Genomic DNA, 16,484 nt, shown 5'->3' on the forward strand with positions numbered 1-16,484 from the left:
TTAGAACAGGCAAATCTATAGACACAGAAAGCAGGTGAATGGCTGCCCGGGGCTGGGGGTTGGGGGTTGGGGGAGAGGGAGGAGTAACTGTTAATGGGTGTGGAGCTTCCTTCTGGAGTGATGAAATTTCTGGAATTAGAAAGTGGCAATGGCGCACCATCCTGTGAGTGTACTAAATGCCCCTAATGGTAAATTTCATGTTATGCGTATTTCACCACGATTAGGAAGAAAGACCGGGGGCTGGGTGGGTGGAGTTCCATTCCTTTTCCTCTGTGATGCTATGATAGCAGCAGGGAGGAGGGGTGGCAAGGGAGAAGGAGAGAGGATGGGGGTGCCAGAGTAGAGGGCACCCAGGCACTTGGCAGGCCTCCCACCACCATGCACCCCCGTTGTGACTCTCCCTCCTCGGGCAGGAAGACGAGCAGAGCTGGCCTGGGATCATCCGTCTTCATTACACCATCCCTACCAGCTCCGTCACTTCTTGCCAGAAAACTCATCAATATTCCCCTGTGGCTTGGCAGACCCAGCCCCCCTCCCTCCCCTGCCCCCACCCTGGCTCCTCCTCTTTTTCCCAGGCTATGGGCTTGGACCAACACACCCCAGCCCTCCACTCTGGGGTCCCTGCTCTTCTTTCTCTCTCCTGGAGGTCCAGTCGTGCCCTCCCTCCCGGGCTGCATTGGATACATGCCCTGGGGGTGTGGAGGGGTCTTCAGGAGCCCACCAGGCTCAGAGGTACTGAGTGTTGTCAGCCCCTTCTAGAAGCCATCCTCACCTCTCTACTTGGAATTTCTAAGCACTTCCTCGCACTCGTGGACTCCCTGTGTCTACTTCATTTTTCTCAAGTCTGAAGCATCAGTCACTTTCTAATACAAGTTACATATTAATAGCCTCTAGTACATACTTACGCTGTTTACTCATCCACCTATCAGAATGGATGCTCTGTGAGGGCAGGGCTCCGTCACACGCATTCACCGGAGCACGTCCAGCACCCAGACTGGTGCCCAAACTAGTAAATGGAACGAATGGATGTCTCGGGGCTGGGTCCAGATGCCCAGCAACAAGGTGTTCGCAACTTCTGCCTTTATCTCTGTTCTGTCCTACTCTGCCTCATCCTCTCTTCCAAAGCTACCCTGGACTTCTTGCAATCCCCCCTGCTTACTGCCAAGGCTATTCCCATTCTGGGTCTTAGCACTTGCTCTTTCCACAGCCCTGATTCCAGGGTTATTTTCCATTCCACGTTCAACCAGCCTTCAGATGGCCTGTCTCACATTTCCTTCGGGTGTCAGCTGAAATGTCATCTCCTCCAAGAGAGGACCCCCTGAGCTACCACAGCACCCCTGATGCCCCGTCACCTGCCTTCAGGCTAGGTCACCTGCCTATCTGGCTAGGTACTGCAGATCTTCCTTTCTCTCCCTCTCACTAGACTATAAGCTCCATGAGGGCAGGAATCTAGGCTCCCCCCAGGTAGCAGGTGCTGCTGGTGTCCCAGCTCACCTCCTTTGCCCTGGCCCAGTCCTGCACAACAGATTTGACTCCAGCTGCGAGCATCTGCATTTCTTTGCATGATGGCTTGTTCCCGCTGTGCCCGCGTTGCTTGCATCTGCATCAAGCAAAAGGGAATTAACAGGAAATTAACACACAGATGCAGACACACACAGAAACACTCATCAGGGCTGCTGGGAATCGGTTTATACATCCCCTTGCTCCCTTCTCCTCTGGCAGGGTGGCTCTGAAGTCCAAGTTCTTTACGGACTCCCAGAGTTAGGCAGTGGCCTTTGAGCTTCAATTATTCTCAGTGGTAATTTTCTTGATAATAATCCTTTATTGGCTGCCTTCCCTTCTCTTTTTCCCTCCCCTACGCTCCTACTGGTGTATCCTGGGATCACTTCCCAAATAGAATCGTACAGTTAAACTCTTATCTCAAATTGGATCACCCATGCCTTGCTAGTGGGGATGTAAGATGGCCCAGCTGCTTTAGAAAACAGTTTGGCAGTTTCTCAAAGTGTCAGACATGGAGTTACCATATGACACAGGAATCCCATGCCTAGGCGTGGACCCCAAAAGAACTGAAAACATATGTGCACACATGTTCATAGCAGCATAATCTAGAATAGTCAGAGCACGAAACAACCTCAGGGACCACTCGCTGATGCATGGAGAAGCAAAATGTGCAGATCGATACGGGGAATAGTATTCAGCCAGAAACACAAAGGGAAGTGCCGGTCGCTGTTGCGGTGTGGGTAGCTGTGCTCAGGGAAGGAAGCTGGTCATGAAAGTCCACGTGGTGTATGATTCCATTCATACCGAGTGTCCAGAACAGGTGTATCTCTAGACAAAGCCCAGTGATGGCTGCCGGGGGGCGGGGAGCGAGGACAGCAGGGAAAGGCTGCTAAGGCCTGTGGGATCTCTTTAGGGGATGATGAAAATGTTCTAAAATTGAGTGTGCTGATGGTTATACAACTCTGTAACTATACTAAAAATCCCCAAAGTAGACACTGCGAAGGGATGAATTGTACAGTAAATGAATGCTATCCCAATAAAGCCTTTTAGTTTCTTTAGAGTCCTTTTCTCAAGGCCCACTCCTAAAGGAACCCAAAGGAAGGTCTCCAGAACCTAGGATTGGGCCTGGCACATAGCAGGTGTTCGATCGACATAGAAATACACGTGAGGGGGCGCCTGGGTGGCTCAGTGGGTTAAAGCTTCTGCCTTCGGCTCGGGTCATGATCCCAGGGTCCTGGGATCGAGCCCCACATCGGGCTCTCTGATCAGCGGGGAGCCTGCTTCCTCCTCTCTCTCGGCCTGCCTCTCTGCCTACTTGTGATCTCTATCTGTCAAATAAATAAATAAAATCTTAAAAAAAAAAAAAAAAAGAAATACACGTGAGTAACAAAGAATGGGAAAGAGCTGCAGGCAAAGGCTTGATGACAAATCATCCCCGTGTGCTACTGGGAACAAATCCCCAATCTCACAGGCACTTCTGTTTGGAATTATCTCAGTGGGAGAAGGGAGCAGAGTGGTGTGTGTACCAGGGTGGGAGGGAAAGTGTGTGTGTGCGTGCACGTGTGTGTGTGTGCAAACACAAGTGTATCTGTGTGTGAGGGTGTGCCCATGTGTGAGCGTGGAAGCATGCATGTGTGAGCATGTTTGTGTGTATGGTTTGCCTGGTGTGTGTATGTTTGTGCGTGTGCGTTGGGGGGGGTGAGGCAAGGGTCAGTGTAGGAGCCCCGGGGAATCTTTTTTTTTTTTTTTTTAAGATTTTATTTATTTATTTGACAGACAGAGATCACAAGTAGGCAGAGAGGCAGGCAGAGAGAGAGGAGGAAGCAGGGTCCCTGCTGAGCAGAGAGCCCGATGTGGGGCTCCATCCCAGGACCCTGGGATCATGACCTGAGCCGAAGGCAGAGGCTTTAACCCACTTAGACACCCAGGGGCCCCGAGCCCCGGGGAATCTAAGAACAGAATCGCTGGGTGCTGCGCCGGGGAAGGCTCTGAGCGAAAGGGACCACCTCCGGAGACCCGAGATCCAGGGAGGTCCTCCCTGCCCCCTTCTTATCTCCTCCGGGCCCATGAAGGGACGCTGTCCCTTCAGCAGAATGTTCCTACCTGCGAGGGCTTGGCCCACGTTCTCCGCGGCTCACTGCTGGGCGGGTCCCCGGTGCAGGCGTGGAGGGCTGAGAGAGTAGAGCGACCCCTCCACGTGCATAATCCAATAATTCAGAACTTTTCTCTTCCATTACCAATAAGACCAGTTCTTAATCACCTTAGAGCATAATCCCCGTTAGAATGTGCATCCAATTATCTGTGACTCATCATCCCACTCAACAGAGACTTCAGAGTCCCCCCGGCCCAGCCGCCCAGGGCTCTGTCAAACTCCCCGGATTAACTCTGAGCCGTGCACGGAGTCTCCTTCGAGTCTGTGCAATGCGTGGGAAGCGCCCACGGGTGACCAGAGTGTGAGCACTGGGTGGCGCGGGGCAGGGCCCCGCTTGCTCCCGGTGTGGTAAGGGCATGGGGCTGGGAGTCTGCTGACACTGACCTTCCATGTCCTGTGCAACACAGGACAGCCGTCCTCCTCTCGCCACCTCGGCAGCCACCACGACCACCCCTCCTTCTTCACACCCCCCGCAGTTCCAGGCAGTTCCAGGAGTGCCTGCCCAGCCGCCCCGTCACATTCTGCAGGGCCATGTGGACTCTCCCTCTAGCTGTCCCCGGTCCAGGAGCTCAGGGGCAGAAGACTAAATCCTCTTGGCTGGCTCCGGACTCTGCCTCCCTGGGCACCTGCCCTTCCCGCCCCAGCAGATGGCCACAGCGCCCTCGGGAGCTGAGAGCAGGAAAAGAAGAAGCATGGCGCCGGGACCTGGCATGCCCTGCCGTTGCCTCCCGTGACCCTGACATCTTCCTTTGGACCCTGCCCCCAGAGAGCCCTGCTCCTGTCCGGGCAGCACTGGCTCTCCACCCCAGCCCATCCCAGCGCTGCTACTGACCATTTAGTCAGTCGGCTCCCAACAAATGTCCTTGGCCCGTCTAATCTAGGCCAGGCATTCTGCCAGGTCCGGAGAAGACCAAGATGAGTAAGGAAGTCAGAGGGTCCCTGCCCTCGAGGACCTGGGGAGAAGCAGACACGTAACACGTAACGTGTGGTAAGAGCAAGACTGGAGCTCGTAAAACATGGTGTGAGAGCTTACCGGGTCCAAGCACAGTTTGTTTTTGCGCAATTACTGTTTAAACACACCTCTGTTAAGTCATGAAGTCTCACAACGACGCCATAGCATGGCTATCACAAGGACAGAAGCTGAAGCTCAGAGAGGTTAGGTGACTTGTCCCGGGTCACCCAGCTAGTACAGGGGGTGAGGATGGATTCAAACCCATGCCATCCACCTCCAGAGTGGAACTTTTATGTATATATTTATTTATGTTTTAGAGGAGAAGGGGCAGAGGGAGGAGAGAGAGAATCTTAAGCAGGTTCCACGCCCAGCACGGAGGCTGATGAGGGGCTCGATCCCCCAACCCTGAGATCGTGACCTGAACTAAAATCAAGAGTTGGGTGTCTAACGTACTGAGCCACCCAGGCGCCCCTAGAGTGGAACTTTTAAACAATGTTAGTTTGCTTCCAAAGGAGTACAGGAGAGAGACACACAGGGGCCATCTCAGCTGCCTGGAGGAGGAGGGAGGGACTACTAGGTACTGAGAAAAACCTTAAACTTGGCTTTAAACACAAGGGTGGGAGGTACATGACTGGCTCAGGCAGAGGAGGAGCATGTAACTCTTGACCTCAGGGTCCCGAGTTCAAGCCCCACACTGGGTAGAGAGATTACATAAATAAACAAACAAACAAACAAACAAATAAATAAATAAAGGGGGCTTTGAGGCTCCCAATATTAAGCCCTTAATGGTCCAAGCCTTTTCATGAACTGGAGGGCAGCAATGTGGTCCTTGGTATAGGGGGGCAGGGTCAAGGTGCCAGGAATCTGTGACCACGAGGGACCACAAGACACCACGTCTCTGGCAGCTGGTACCCCTGCATGAGCAGGGGGCAGTCCTGGGACCCTGGCAAGGATTTCCTTCACTCCCAGGATACACTGCACTTTCACGGTCATAATGCACCACACTGAACTTCACCGTTTCACGGTTTGTCTGCCTGTCTTGTAATTCTCCAAGTTCCCTGGGAGCCGGGGCTATGCGTGTCTTACTCCAGGTCATGCCCCGACTCCCAGCCACGCTTGCCTCCTACGGAAAACACACAGTAAAGTCATTGAATGAATGGGTGGGCGGGTGATGGGGTGAGTGAATGAATTTGAGCTTTACCATCCTCCAGGAAGGTGGAGTAGGGAATATCATCCCCTATTTGAAGGGGTTCAGAGCGGAGGCAGGGCAGAGCTGTAGCACCCTAGTGTTGGTCTGACTCCAGCCCAGGGAACTTCTTTGGGTCACACTAGGGCAGGTCCCCAGCATCACAAGAATCAGGGGACAGCAGACTTCTTGCCATCCCAGGTCCCATGTTCCTTCCTCTTTGCCTTCTCCTTCTGTTGGTCCCTCCGGCAGCATGTGCATAGACCCCAAAAGGTTGCAGTCCCTTCCTCTGGCTTGGCTCATTGCTGTGTTCTTCATGCCCATCGTAGCGGAACGGACGTATGGCTGGGGAGGGACCCAAATATTACACCAGCAAAATCCTCTACACCGGCCCCTTCACTGCAGTGAGGACCCATGTCTCCAACTCCCAGGGATATCACTCCATTCATTCGTTCACTCGCTCAGTACATACTTATTAAGGGCACACAGTGTACATGGGACCAGGGACGCAGGCATGACCTCAAGTGACTCCCAGTCTAGCAGGAGAGATGGACAGGTTGTCACAAGCCAATGGGCTAAGCAATAAGCATTGCGTTGGGTGCCCCGAGGAGGATAAGAAGGAGTCACCTCCCGGAGGGGCCCAGACACAGAGATGAGAAATAATACAATTTGCAGGGGGTGTGTGTGGCGGGGGAGGAGAGGGAGGATTATAAGAAAAGCCAAGCAGCTGAAGCAAATCCATGAGGCAGGAAGGTAGCAGGAGAGGAAGCTGGAGGAGGAGGTGGTAACCATCCCAGTCACCAGAAAAACTCATTTAATTCTCACAAGTCTATGAGGCCAGTAGTCTTAAAATTATGATCTGGGAAACGGTGGCACAGAGAGGTTCAGTAACTTGCCGTTGGTCACACAGCTAGGCAGCAGCCAGCAGGATTCGAACCCAGGAAGTCAGGCTCCAGCCTCTGTGCCTCTGATGGCACATGGCACAGCCTTGGCCGGCAGGTCAAACCCTTGGCTCTTTGTGGTCATGCTGAGGAGCCCAAGATGATCCCACAGGGGATGCGGAGATCCTGCAGACTTAAATGGGACAGAGGGCTGCTCAGCACGGCCCCTTGGGGGGTAGCCTGGAAGCCACGTAGAGGATGGGTTTGGGGGTGAGGCAGAGAGAGCCGGTAGGAGGAAGCTGTTCCTGCAACCCAGGTGAGGAGAGGGTGCAGGGGTCGGGGGCGGGGGAGGGGGGAACCCTCCTGATTTCTGGCTGGTGCTGAGGTCCTGTGCTCCTCCATCTGGGAAACAGAACTCAGGAGAAAGGTGGGGAGCGCCAGAGCTTAGGCGGGGACATGCCACCCCTGAAATGCCTTTAGGGGACACCCAGGTGGTGATGTCCCACAGGCCCACTGCTGCCTCCCAGGCCCCACTTCCTCCCACCGCCACCCGGCCCTCTCCCCCAGCCAACCACTGTCCCCCGCCCAGTCTTCCACAGCGCCCCAGAGCCACCGGCTTGTTGGAAAGCCCCTTCCAGGGCCCTGCGGTTCCCAGGGCCCCTCCCTGCCTCCTTTGGAGGGGGCCCTGCGGACCCTCCCTCACTTCCCACCTGCCCCCTGACAGTGGGATATGGGACTTTTCCACTTTGGTTTCCCCTGGCAGCGGCAGAACGTTCTCTCTCCTTACAGGACACTTTATGTGACACGACCGCGGCCCATGACCGCACCCCCGATAACCGAACTGGCGCCAGACTGAGGAAGACCCCGCGCCAGTGTGCCTAGGGGAGCGGGCACAGGGCTCCTGGTAGGGAGACCTCTGGTCTATGGCGGGAGATGGGGAAGAGCTGAGTCTGGCCGGCCATGCTTGGGAAGGGAGGGGACCCGAGGTGCACAGCGGGCACCGGTCACTGGGGACTGGGAGGCCTCGATGCTATCCTAGCCCTTTGGCCACCTCGACATGTGACCTTGGGCAGCACAGTCACTTGCATGGGTCTCCTTTGTACCATGCATGACATGAGCTCTCGGCCCTATTGCCCTCACCTCCCGTTGTGGGGAGCCTCTCCCTCCATTAGGAGAGGGGGAACCCAGAGGGCCACACAGTGCTGTTCCAGAGGGAGGCGTGGCACTTGGCAGAGAACTCAGCAAGGTGTTTTAGCAACAAGCCCGACAATAGAGCGGCTTAGAGCTGGGAGCTTACTCTGCCGCTTCCCGCTTCCCTCCCCTCTGTGTCGGGACTTGCCGGGGTTGGGTGTCTGCATTTCGGTAAGCCTCTTGCTACAATAGCATTCTCGGCAGCTTCAGTCACTCAGACCACAAGGGTAATCCGCTCCGGAAGAGCCCAGCCCAGCCCAGCCCAGGGGCCTCCTGTCTGGGGCAGGGAGCCCGCCCCCGGGTGCCATGGCTCCCACTGGTCTGCCTCCCCATCTCCCTTCTCCCCTCCCCTCACCCGCCATGCCCCACGCGCCCACCAGCAAGCACCTGTCAGTGGGAGGGCGCACGGGTCACTCTCAACTGAAAGGAATCCGTTAGACTGTAGGAAGAACGGTCCCAGGGTTGGGGGGGTTCAGTAAGAAGCAATGTGGTCCCTGTGTATCTAAAGAGTTCTAAAAGTATGCGCGGTTTTCTTGCCTGAGGTACAAGTTAGCTGAGTGGAGGTTTGGCAAAAGGGCAGGGAGATGGCCATTAAGCCTTCAGAACTCTCCAGAAAGGAGTTGAGTGGGAGTTTGGGGTAGGTGCTCTATCAAAGCTGTGCATGAGGAAAACCCCCCAGGAATAGCTCTCTGAGACTCAGCTCCCCTTTGTCTCTTGAGGTAATGACCTTGAGTGTGCGTCCTGAGTCCTGGGTGTGAGTCTGACTACAAGAACCTCTCTGACCCACTGTTTCCTCTCCGGTCACACAATTTTTGGATGGAAAAACATCTCTGACCTGACACCCTCAACATTTGATACTACTCATTTTCCTTCCATTTTGAAATCTTCTCCCTCAATTACCAAAAAGTGGCATTCTTTAGGTCCTCCTTCTTCTGTGTGAATTAGGGATCTTCCCTTAGCAGGAAACAGAAAACTCTACCTTACTGACTTAAACCACAAGGACCTTGGTTCATTCACCAACAGCTCAGGCAAGGATTGATGGGACAACCTCAGGACATCACCAAGGGCCGAGCTTCGTTTCCTCTCCCGCTGTCTTCCTCAACCTAAGGCTCCTCTGGGGGTCCCCGATGGGGGACCAAGTTCTCTTGGTCTGACATGGCTCTTTGTTCATGTACCGATGGAAAGAGCTTCTTTGTCCCACTGTCGATCAAAAGTGCTGTCATTCTCTGATTGGCCTGACAAATGTTCCCCCTGGACCAATCGTGGTTGCTAGAGGGGCTCCATGTGCCCCACTCAGAAGCTGCTGGAATGAGGAAGGGGGCTGACCCCTGGGGAGACCCATACACACACCCGGCCCGAGCCCGCCCCTTCTCTCCTTTCTCCCTGCTGGTCTCAGCCTTCCCCCACACCAGCAACAATACTCCCTCTCCCAGCTCCAGAGGTCATGTCCATGTGGCCGATTCCCTCCTGTCTATGTCTCAAGCTCTCTCTTCCAATATCCACGCAGGATATACCCCCAGAGCCTCACTGGGTGCCTGAAACCACAGAGAGGACGGAGCCCAATGTATGCGATGTTTTTCTCCATATGAACACACCTCCAATCAAGTTTAACTTATAAATTAGGCACAGTAAGAGACGAACAACAATAATAACAAAACAGAACAATGATAACAATAGACTGTAATAAAAGTTATACGGATGGGTTCTCTCTCTCAAAATCTCTCACGGTACTGTACTCATCTTTCCTATGATGCTGTGAGATGATAAAAAGCTTATGTGATGAGCCGAGGCGTGGGGAATGACACAGGTGCTGTGACCCAGCGTGAGGGTGCTGTGACCTACCGACGATACTCAGAAGAAGGGTCATACTCAGAAGAAGGGGTGGGGGGCTATGGTATCCTGAAGAATTCACAGAACATTTCTTCTTCTTCTTCTTTAAGATCTTAATTATTTATTTGACAGAGATCACAAGTAGGCAGAGAGGCAGGCAGAGAGAGAGTGGGAAGCAGGCTCCCCGCCGAGCAGAGAGCCCGATGCGGGGCTCGATCCCAGGACCCCGAGATCATGACCCGAGCTGAAGGCAGAGGCTTCACCCACTGAGTCCCGCAGGTGGCCCTCACAGAGCATTTCTATGTGATGTCCTCGAATTCATCCTCATATAAAAAGAATAAATCATCTTTTCCCGCCCACTGACCCGTCACTCAGACACACCGCTTCCTCTCCCCTTCACCCTAACCCAGGCTGGTCCTTCTCCGTTGCCCTCCCACAGCCCGTCATCCTCTGTCTGGAACCCGTGCCTTCTCCACTCTGTCCACAGTCACCTTAAGCCTGTACCATAGAAACACCCTCCTCTGCCTCCTTCCCAGTGGCCCCCCCTCCTCGTCACTCTCGCCTCAGCCTTCCTGAGGCTTCTCCAAAGCCTTCTCGGCTCTCCCCATTGCCCACACGACCAGATCCTCCTCCCTTAGCCTGGCATGCAAGGCTCTTTGCCAAGCAGCCTCCTCGAACATCATGGGCTCCCATTTTGCCCTCCGCTCTGGGGTCTGTTCCAGGCCCCCGCCTGGTTCGCTCCAGACCCTGAAGGACCTTGAGCCTTTCTGGCTCCTCACTCTGCTTCCAGCCGTTTCTGGAAGGCCATCATCCTCCTGACAGCCTTCCCTGACCCTTGGAGCCCAGCAGCCTCTCTGTCGCAGTCCGCTGCTGAGCCTCCCGTCTGCAAGCGTGTGTGCCAGCCTGCCCTCGGCGTCCCGGCTGTGTCCACAGCCTCCGCACAGAATAGGTGCTGCCTCAAATCCCCTGGGAGAACCTGTTCTCGCTTGAAATGAGCTCACGTCTGTGGAAGCCCCTGAAAGGTTCCCAAACCCCCAGAGGAGTGGTCTGGGGTCTGACCAGCAGGAGTGGGACACGGAGAGAAGTCGCAGTGGGTGGAGACTCCAGGAGAGCGTGGCCATTGCCCAGGAGAGAGCCACGCCTGGCATCAGAAGACATGCTATGAGCTACCACCCCAGCCACCCCACTAACAAGCAGGGAGGTCTTGGTCAAGTCACGCCACTCCCTGAGCTTCAGTTCCCTCCCTGGGATGACATTATCCCACCTGCTCTGCCTGCATCCAGGGGCACCAGAGGATGACATGAGGTGGGAGAAAGAGTGTTTACCCAGCCGTCTGGTCTCAGCCCAGCCTGCCCGAGAAAGAGCAAGAAGGAAGCCTGACCCGCCCCCATTAAGAAGCCCTGCGCCAGTCTGGCCCTCAGCGGGGTGCGGGGGGAGCAGGAGCTGATCAAAGGCCAGGCTCGTAAACAGCGGGGATGGCACCTCTCCCCACGCAGGGAAGCTGCAGACCGACTCCATCTGACACCCTCCTGGCGCCAGCAGGGCCCTCCCGCCCTCTAGTGGGCACCACTGGGAGGTGCACCCACTTCGGTAGCAGGAAGGCAGGCAGAGCCGCCTACCAGAAGAGCAGCAAGGTCTACTGACTTGGGGGGATGCCGCCATGTACACGTGAACCGTGCTAAGAGATTTGGCTCCTTAGAGAAGTCTCCACAGTCCTCCAAGTTCTATGTTATCATCCCCTTCATAAAAAATCCTAGGGTTTAGAGGTTTGGGGATTTTATAAGCCCCAGAGTTCATACAGGTAGAGCTGGATTCTGAGTCCAGAGGCTGCGTGGAGGGGTCCAGGTCCCTTCAGGATTCCCCTAGAGAGCTACCTAAGAGCTGGAAAGATGCAGGTTCATCACCGGGGAATCAGGGCAACTGTCTCCAGCAAAGGTTTCCCAAGAGCCCACCTCCTCCTCTGCTCCTTGGCCCCACAAAGCCCACTTTTTACGCCCAACCCTACTCCCCACCCCACCCCTCACTTCCTACCCAGCAGCCAGGCTGCTTCCCCTCCAACATGGGGGCCAATTGTGTGGCTCAGGGCCCTTTTTCTCTAAGGTTGGGATCCACAAACTTTTCTACAAAGGGCCAAATAATAACCATTTGAATCTTTGTGGTCCTCTGGTCTGTGCTAGAATTCAAGTCTCCCCTGTAGAAGGAAGCAGTCCTAGAGAATGTATGAGTGAATGAGCACGGCTGTGTTTCAATAAAACTTTACCAACAGACACTGACATTAGAATTTCATGTGATTTGGGGTGTCGTAAAATGTTCTTTTTTTGAATGTGTTCAACCATTTAAACATGTTGAGGGGTCGCCAGCCCTCCAGCTTACAGGAGACTCCCTTACCTGTGCATTTGAGAAGGCATTTTCCTTCTCCAAACCGCCAGTGGCAACGAAGTATGCTCCAGAAAGCGTGCTGGTGTTGCTGCCCCTGTGGCAGGGGTCTAAATCCTGATTCTGGCACCAGCAGGCATGGGATCCTTATGTTGTCCTTCTCTGGGGCTCTAACTGTGTCCGTGTCTCGTACTGTGTTGTTGGAGAAGCAGTGTGGTGCGGAGACATGAGAACTGAGTTACGAGCCAAGACACCAGGCATCTTGTCTCAGCTCTGAAGTTGGGGGGAATTACGGGGTGCTGAGGTGTTAAAGCCATTTGCATCGGGACACACAAACCTGGATCTCAGAAGAGATGAAGATTTGGGCTAAGAATAGATTGTAAATATTCTCACTCACCCCATTCAAAACTTAACATGCAAGGCCATGGGATGTGTTAACTGACCTTATTGTGGTCAACATTTATATATAATACATCTCTCTCTCTCTCTCTCACATTGTCAGGTGTACACCATGAATTTATAATGTTATATTTCAACTACATCTCAATAAATATTGGAAAACAAAACCTGGAATAATTTATATATATATATATGTATATTGAGGGTCAGCAGCATACAAATGGTTACAATGCCCTGGGAGAGGATGACATCTCTGGAGGGAAGTAGAGAAGAATCCTAAAAAACACCCAAAGGGCAAGTCTTAACACCTTGTGGCCAGGAGGTGGCAGCATAGGCCATTAAGGAGCCTTCGGAGGGGCAGGAAACGGGCTGAGGAGAGAGAAGTAGGATCCCCAGACTTTAGATTTGCCTAAGGGTTTGGGCAGGTAGGGCCGGGTGTGGGGCTGGGCCAGGTGGGGGGGGGGGGAGGGGAGCTGAATCAGAAGGTGTTGTATAGGGGCGCCTGGGTGGCTCAGTGGTTAATACCCTCTGCTTTTGGCTCAGGTCATGATCTCAGGGTCCTGGATTGAGCCCCACATTGGGCTCCCTGCTCAGCAGGGAGCCTGCTCCCGCCTCTCTCTCTCTGCCTGCCTCTCTGCCTATTTGTGATCTCTGCCCATCAAATAAATAAATAAAAATCTTTACTAAAAAAAAAAAAAAAAGAAGGTGTATGTATATGTTAGGTAGAAAGTATAGCTAGCTTTTTCCAACTAAAAACTCACTGGAAGGGATGAAGCAGGTTTTATCTGGCCTGCAGCACTGACCTGGGAGCCCAAAGGGCAGCCCTCATTTGGAGAAGCCTTCTCCAAATGATGATCTGATCCTAAGCTGCCTAAGTTCAAATCCCAGCTCTAGTGTTTAGGAGCTGTGTGACCTTGGGCAAGTTACTTAACTTCTCTGCTTCGGTTTCAACTATACAATAGGAACAATGATAGTATCTCTACCCATAGGGCTATGTAAGCATTGGATGGACTGATACATGAAAACTCTTAGGACTGTGCTTGGCACATAGAAAATGCTTAAACATGAGCAATTAATGTCAGTAACTTTAAGATCCCACACTGAATGAGAACCCCACCCTGTCCCTTACTTCCTATGAGGACGCCCCATAGTCTCAGCCTGGGGATCCAGAGTGATAGCAGCCATGTCAGATCAGCCCCTGGGAGAAGGGTCCAGGCAGAAGTGGAGCACAGTTGACCAGCTCAGGGGTCACAGTTCTCAGGGGCCATGCCCACAGAAGGGTCAGAGGGCACATCCCCCCGATCCTGATCCCTTTTACCTGGTCTGGGTCCCCACCAGTCTCCAGGATGAATTAGAGATAGAATAGAATAGAACCGTGGGGCATGTGTGTGTGTGTGTGTGTGTGTGTGTGTGTGTGTGTGCGTGTAGGACGGGCGTGGGGGGAGAAGACCTTGTCTCCACCCCTCACTTCCTCAGCTACCCCAGTCTGTCTCTGATCATGTAGTCCCATGAAGTGGAAGAACCCCGGGCTAGGCATGAGGTGACCCCGGTTCCAATCCTGGCTCTGTGACTTTAGTTGACGTACCTTCCCTCTCTGACCTGTTCCTCAAAGGTCCCTCCGGGCTCTGGTATCTCGTGGTCTTTGGGTGGGCTGACGCTTCCTCTCCCCCAGCCCCGCCACTCCATCCCAGCCACCTCTTCCACTGGCTTCTCCCTCATCGTCCCCCACCGGGCATCCCTGCAAAAGGCTCTTAGGTCTAGAGATGGGATAAGTCTTTCTCGAGAGAGAATAAGAGGAGACAGACAGCCTCGCGGCCTATCAGTTTCCCTCTCCCCTGCAGCAATGCTTCCCAGGGGTCAGTAGGTGGGTCCAGACTGCCAATTTAGCCAACGCTGGGCCCCTGGGAACGGGAGTCTAAAAACAGCTACAGGCGGGCAGACGCTGTAGAGGTCAGACGCCTGAGAGCAGTCAGCATCGGAGGGAGGGAGCGGGGGCTCCGGCTCCGCCTCGGGTTCCAGTCCTGCAACATCAGTGTCTCCAGTGCCTGCCTGGGCTGTCATTTCCTGACAGGCTGCAGCCCTCACCCCGGTGGGTGCCAAGGGCGCCTCCACCCTCCGGAGCCCCAGGGAGGAAATGAGTTGGGGGAGATGGAGGCTCCCAATGGGGGGTGGGGCTTTTAATACCTCAGGGGCTGGTAGCATGGAGGGTGGAACCTCCCTTGCCCACCAGACGCCAGGCCTCGAGGTTTTTCCCCAAAAGTCCCTCTCCTCAGAGCAAGCAAGATTGTGACCTTCTGGGGCAAGATTGTGACCTTCTGGGGCGCCTGGGTGCTTCGGTGGGTTAAAGCCTTTACCTTCAGCTCAGGTTATGGTCTCAGGGTCCTGGGATCGAGCGAGCCCCGCATCAGGCTCTCTGCTCGGCAGGGGGCCTGCTTCCCTTCCTCTCTCTGCCTGCCTCTCTGCCTGTTTGTGATCTCTGTCAAATAAATAAATAAAAATCTTAAAAAAAAAAGAAAAGAAAAGAAAAGAAAAGAATGACCTTCTCCCGATACCACGGAGGTGCCCGAAGTGGACAGAGAGAGCGGCTCTGGCTGGCTCTCGGATTTCTTGGGAGCCGCACAGCAAGATACGGAGAGGAGAGGCTGAGAGACTTTGAGGGCACAGAGAATCAGGAAAGGACAAAGCAGTGGCCTGCTTGGGTTTGGGGCACAGTCAGTCCCTTCTGGATTCGGGGAACTGAACCCAAACAAATAAGCAGGATTGGCTTGATAATTTGCTGGACCCGAAGCAAAACGAAAAATGCAGGGCCCCTTGTTCAAAAGGCATGAAGAATTTCAAGAGGACAACAATATAGGGCGCCTGTGGCTCGGTTGGTTAAGCGTCTACTTTCGGCTCAGGTCATGATCTCCGGGGCCTGGAATCAAGCCTGTGTCTGGCTCTCTGATCAGTATCAGTGGGGAACCTGCTTCTCCCTCTCTCCCTCTGCCTGCTGCTCCCCTTGCTTGTAGTCTTTGCTCTTGTCAAATAAAATCTTAAAAAAAAAACAAGGCAACAATAAAGCATTCAACCAGGTGTGGGGCCTTCTGAGTGTGGGACCCCCCAGGGCACTGCACGATCACTTGTCTGTGAAGCCAACCGTGCCCAAAACTTTCATGTATTAAGCACCTACTATGTGCTAGACACTTGATTTACATCCTCTCCTGTGGTCCTCCAACGGCCCTATAAAGTAGGCACGATTAGATTCTCTTTATGGATGAGACAAATTAGAGAACTTAAAGCACTTGGCTAAGGTCACACATGCTGGTGAGTGCTAACAGTACCCAGATTCTTCCGAGGCCAGAACCTGTGTCTTTTCTCGACCAGTGCTGGCCCTGATCTGCCGCGTCCAGGGGCTGCCAGGATCCCGGAGTTCGAGCGCGGGCACTCTGAGGTGGGGCAGAGACTCCCTGCACAGTGTGGCCGGCCTGGGCCAGGATGCTGGCGCCTGCAGGGGGTCTGGACCCGAACTGGAGCATCAGGGCCCTGTGGACTGTACACGGGCCCCAGACTCAGACGGACCTGGATCTGTAGTCAGCTCTGCACTACGCTGCGGGACTACGAAAGCCACTTAGCTGCTTTTGGCCTCAGCCTCCTCATCTGTAAAATGGGATAACAATATCGAGTTCATGTTATCATGAGGATTAACTGTGATTTAGATTATGTGCCTGACACATAACAGGCCCCCAGGAAAGTAAACACATTGGCTGCCCTCCTGCCCAGCTTTCCTCTCTTCTGAAAGCCCCATTCTCCACCTGTTCCCTATCTTTCCAAGAAGAAGTGGCAATTCCCTCTATCCCTAGGGCTTCTCCTCTGGGCCTGGCTGGCCAGGGAGATCTCCTCAACTGCTTTCCCCTAAATAACCTGGTGGCAGGGTACACTGATTTATTGCTAATTGTGCCAGGAACAATCAAAACGTAAATGTAGGTAAATGACCAAGTTTCAAGATTCTTACAGGGTCATGGTGGGTCCGACTCCTCT

The 16,484-nt window shown here is 53.9% G+C and overlaps 1 long non-coding RNA gene across 1 annotated transcript; it reads right to left on the bottom strand.

Annotated features, from left to right (window-relative positions):
* Positions 1-1,522: 1,522 nt before the first annotated feature.
* On the bottom strand, positions 1,523-4,177 carry LOC132026174 (uncharacterized). Its single transcript, XR_009406814.1, has 3 exons — positions 4,037-4,177; positions 3,604-3,760; positions 1,523-1,600 (listed from the first exon to the last, which is right to left on the bottom strand). It is a non-coding gene; the product is annotated as an uncharacterized LOC132026174 (long non-coding RNA).
* Positions 4,178-16,484: the final 12,307 nt, after the last annotated feature.

Source organism: Mustela nigripes, chromosome 10 (assembly GCF_022355385.1).
Source record: "Mustela nigripes isolate SB6536 chromosome 10, MUSNIG.SB6536, whole genome shotgun sequence".
Taxonomy (NCBI): Eukaryota; Metazoa; Chordata; class Mammalia; order Carnivora; family Mustelidae; genus Mustela; species Mustela nigripes.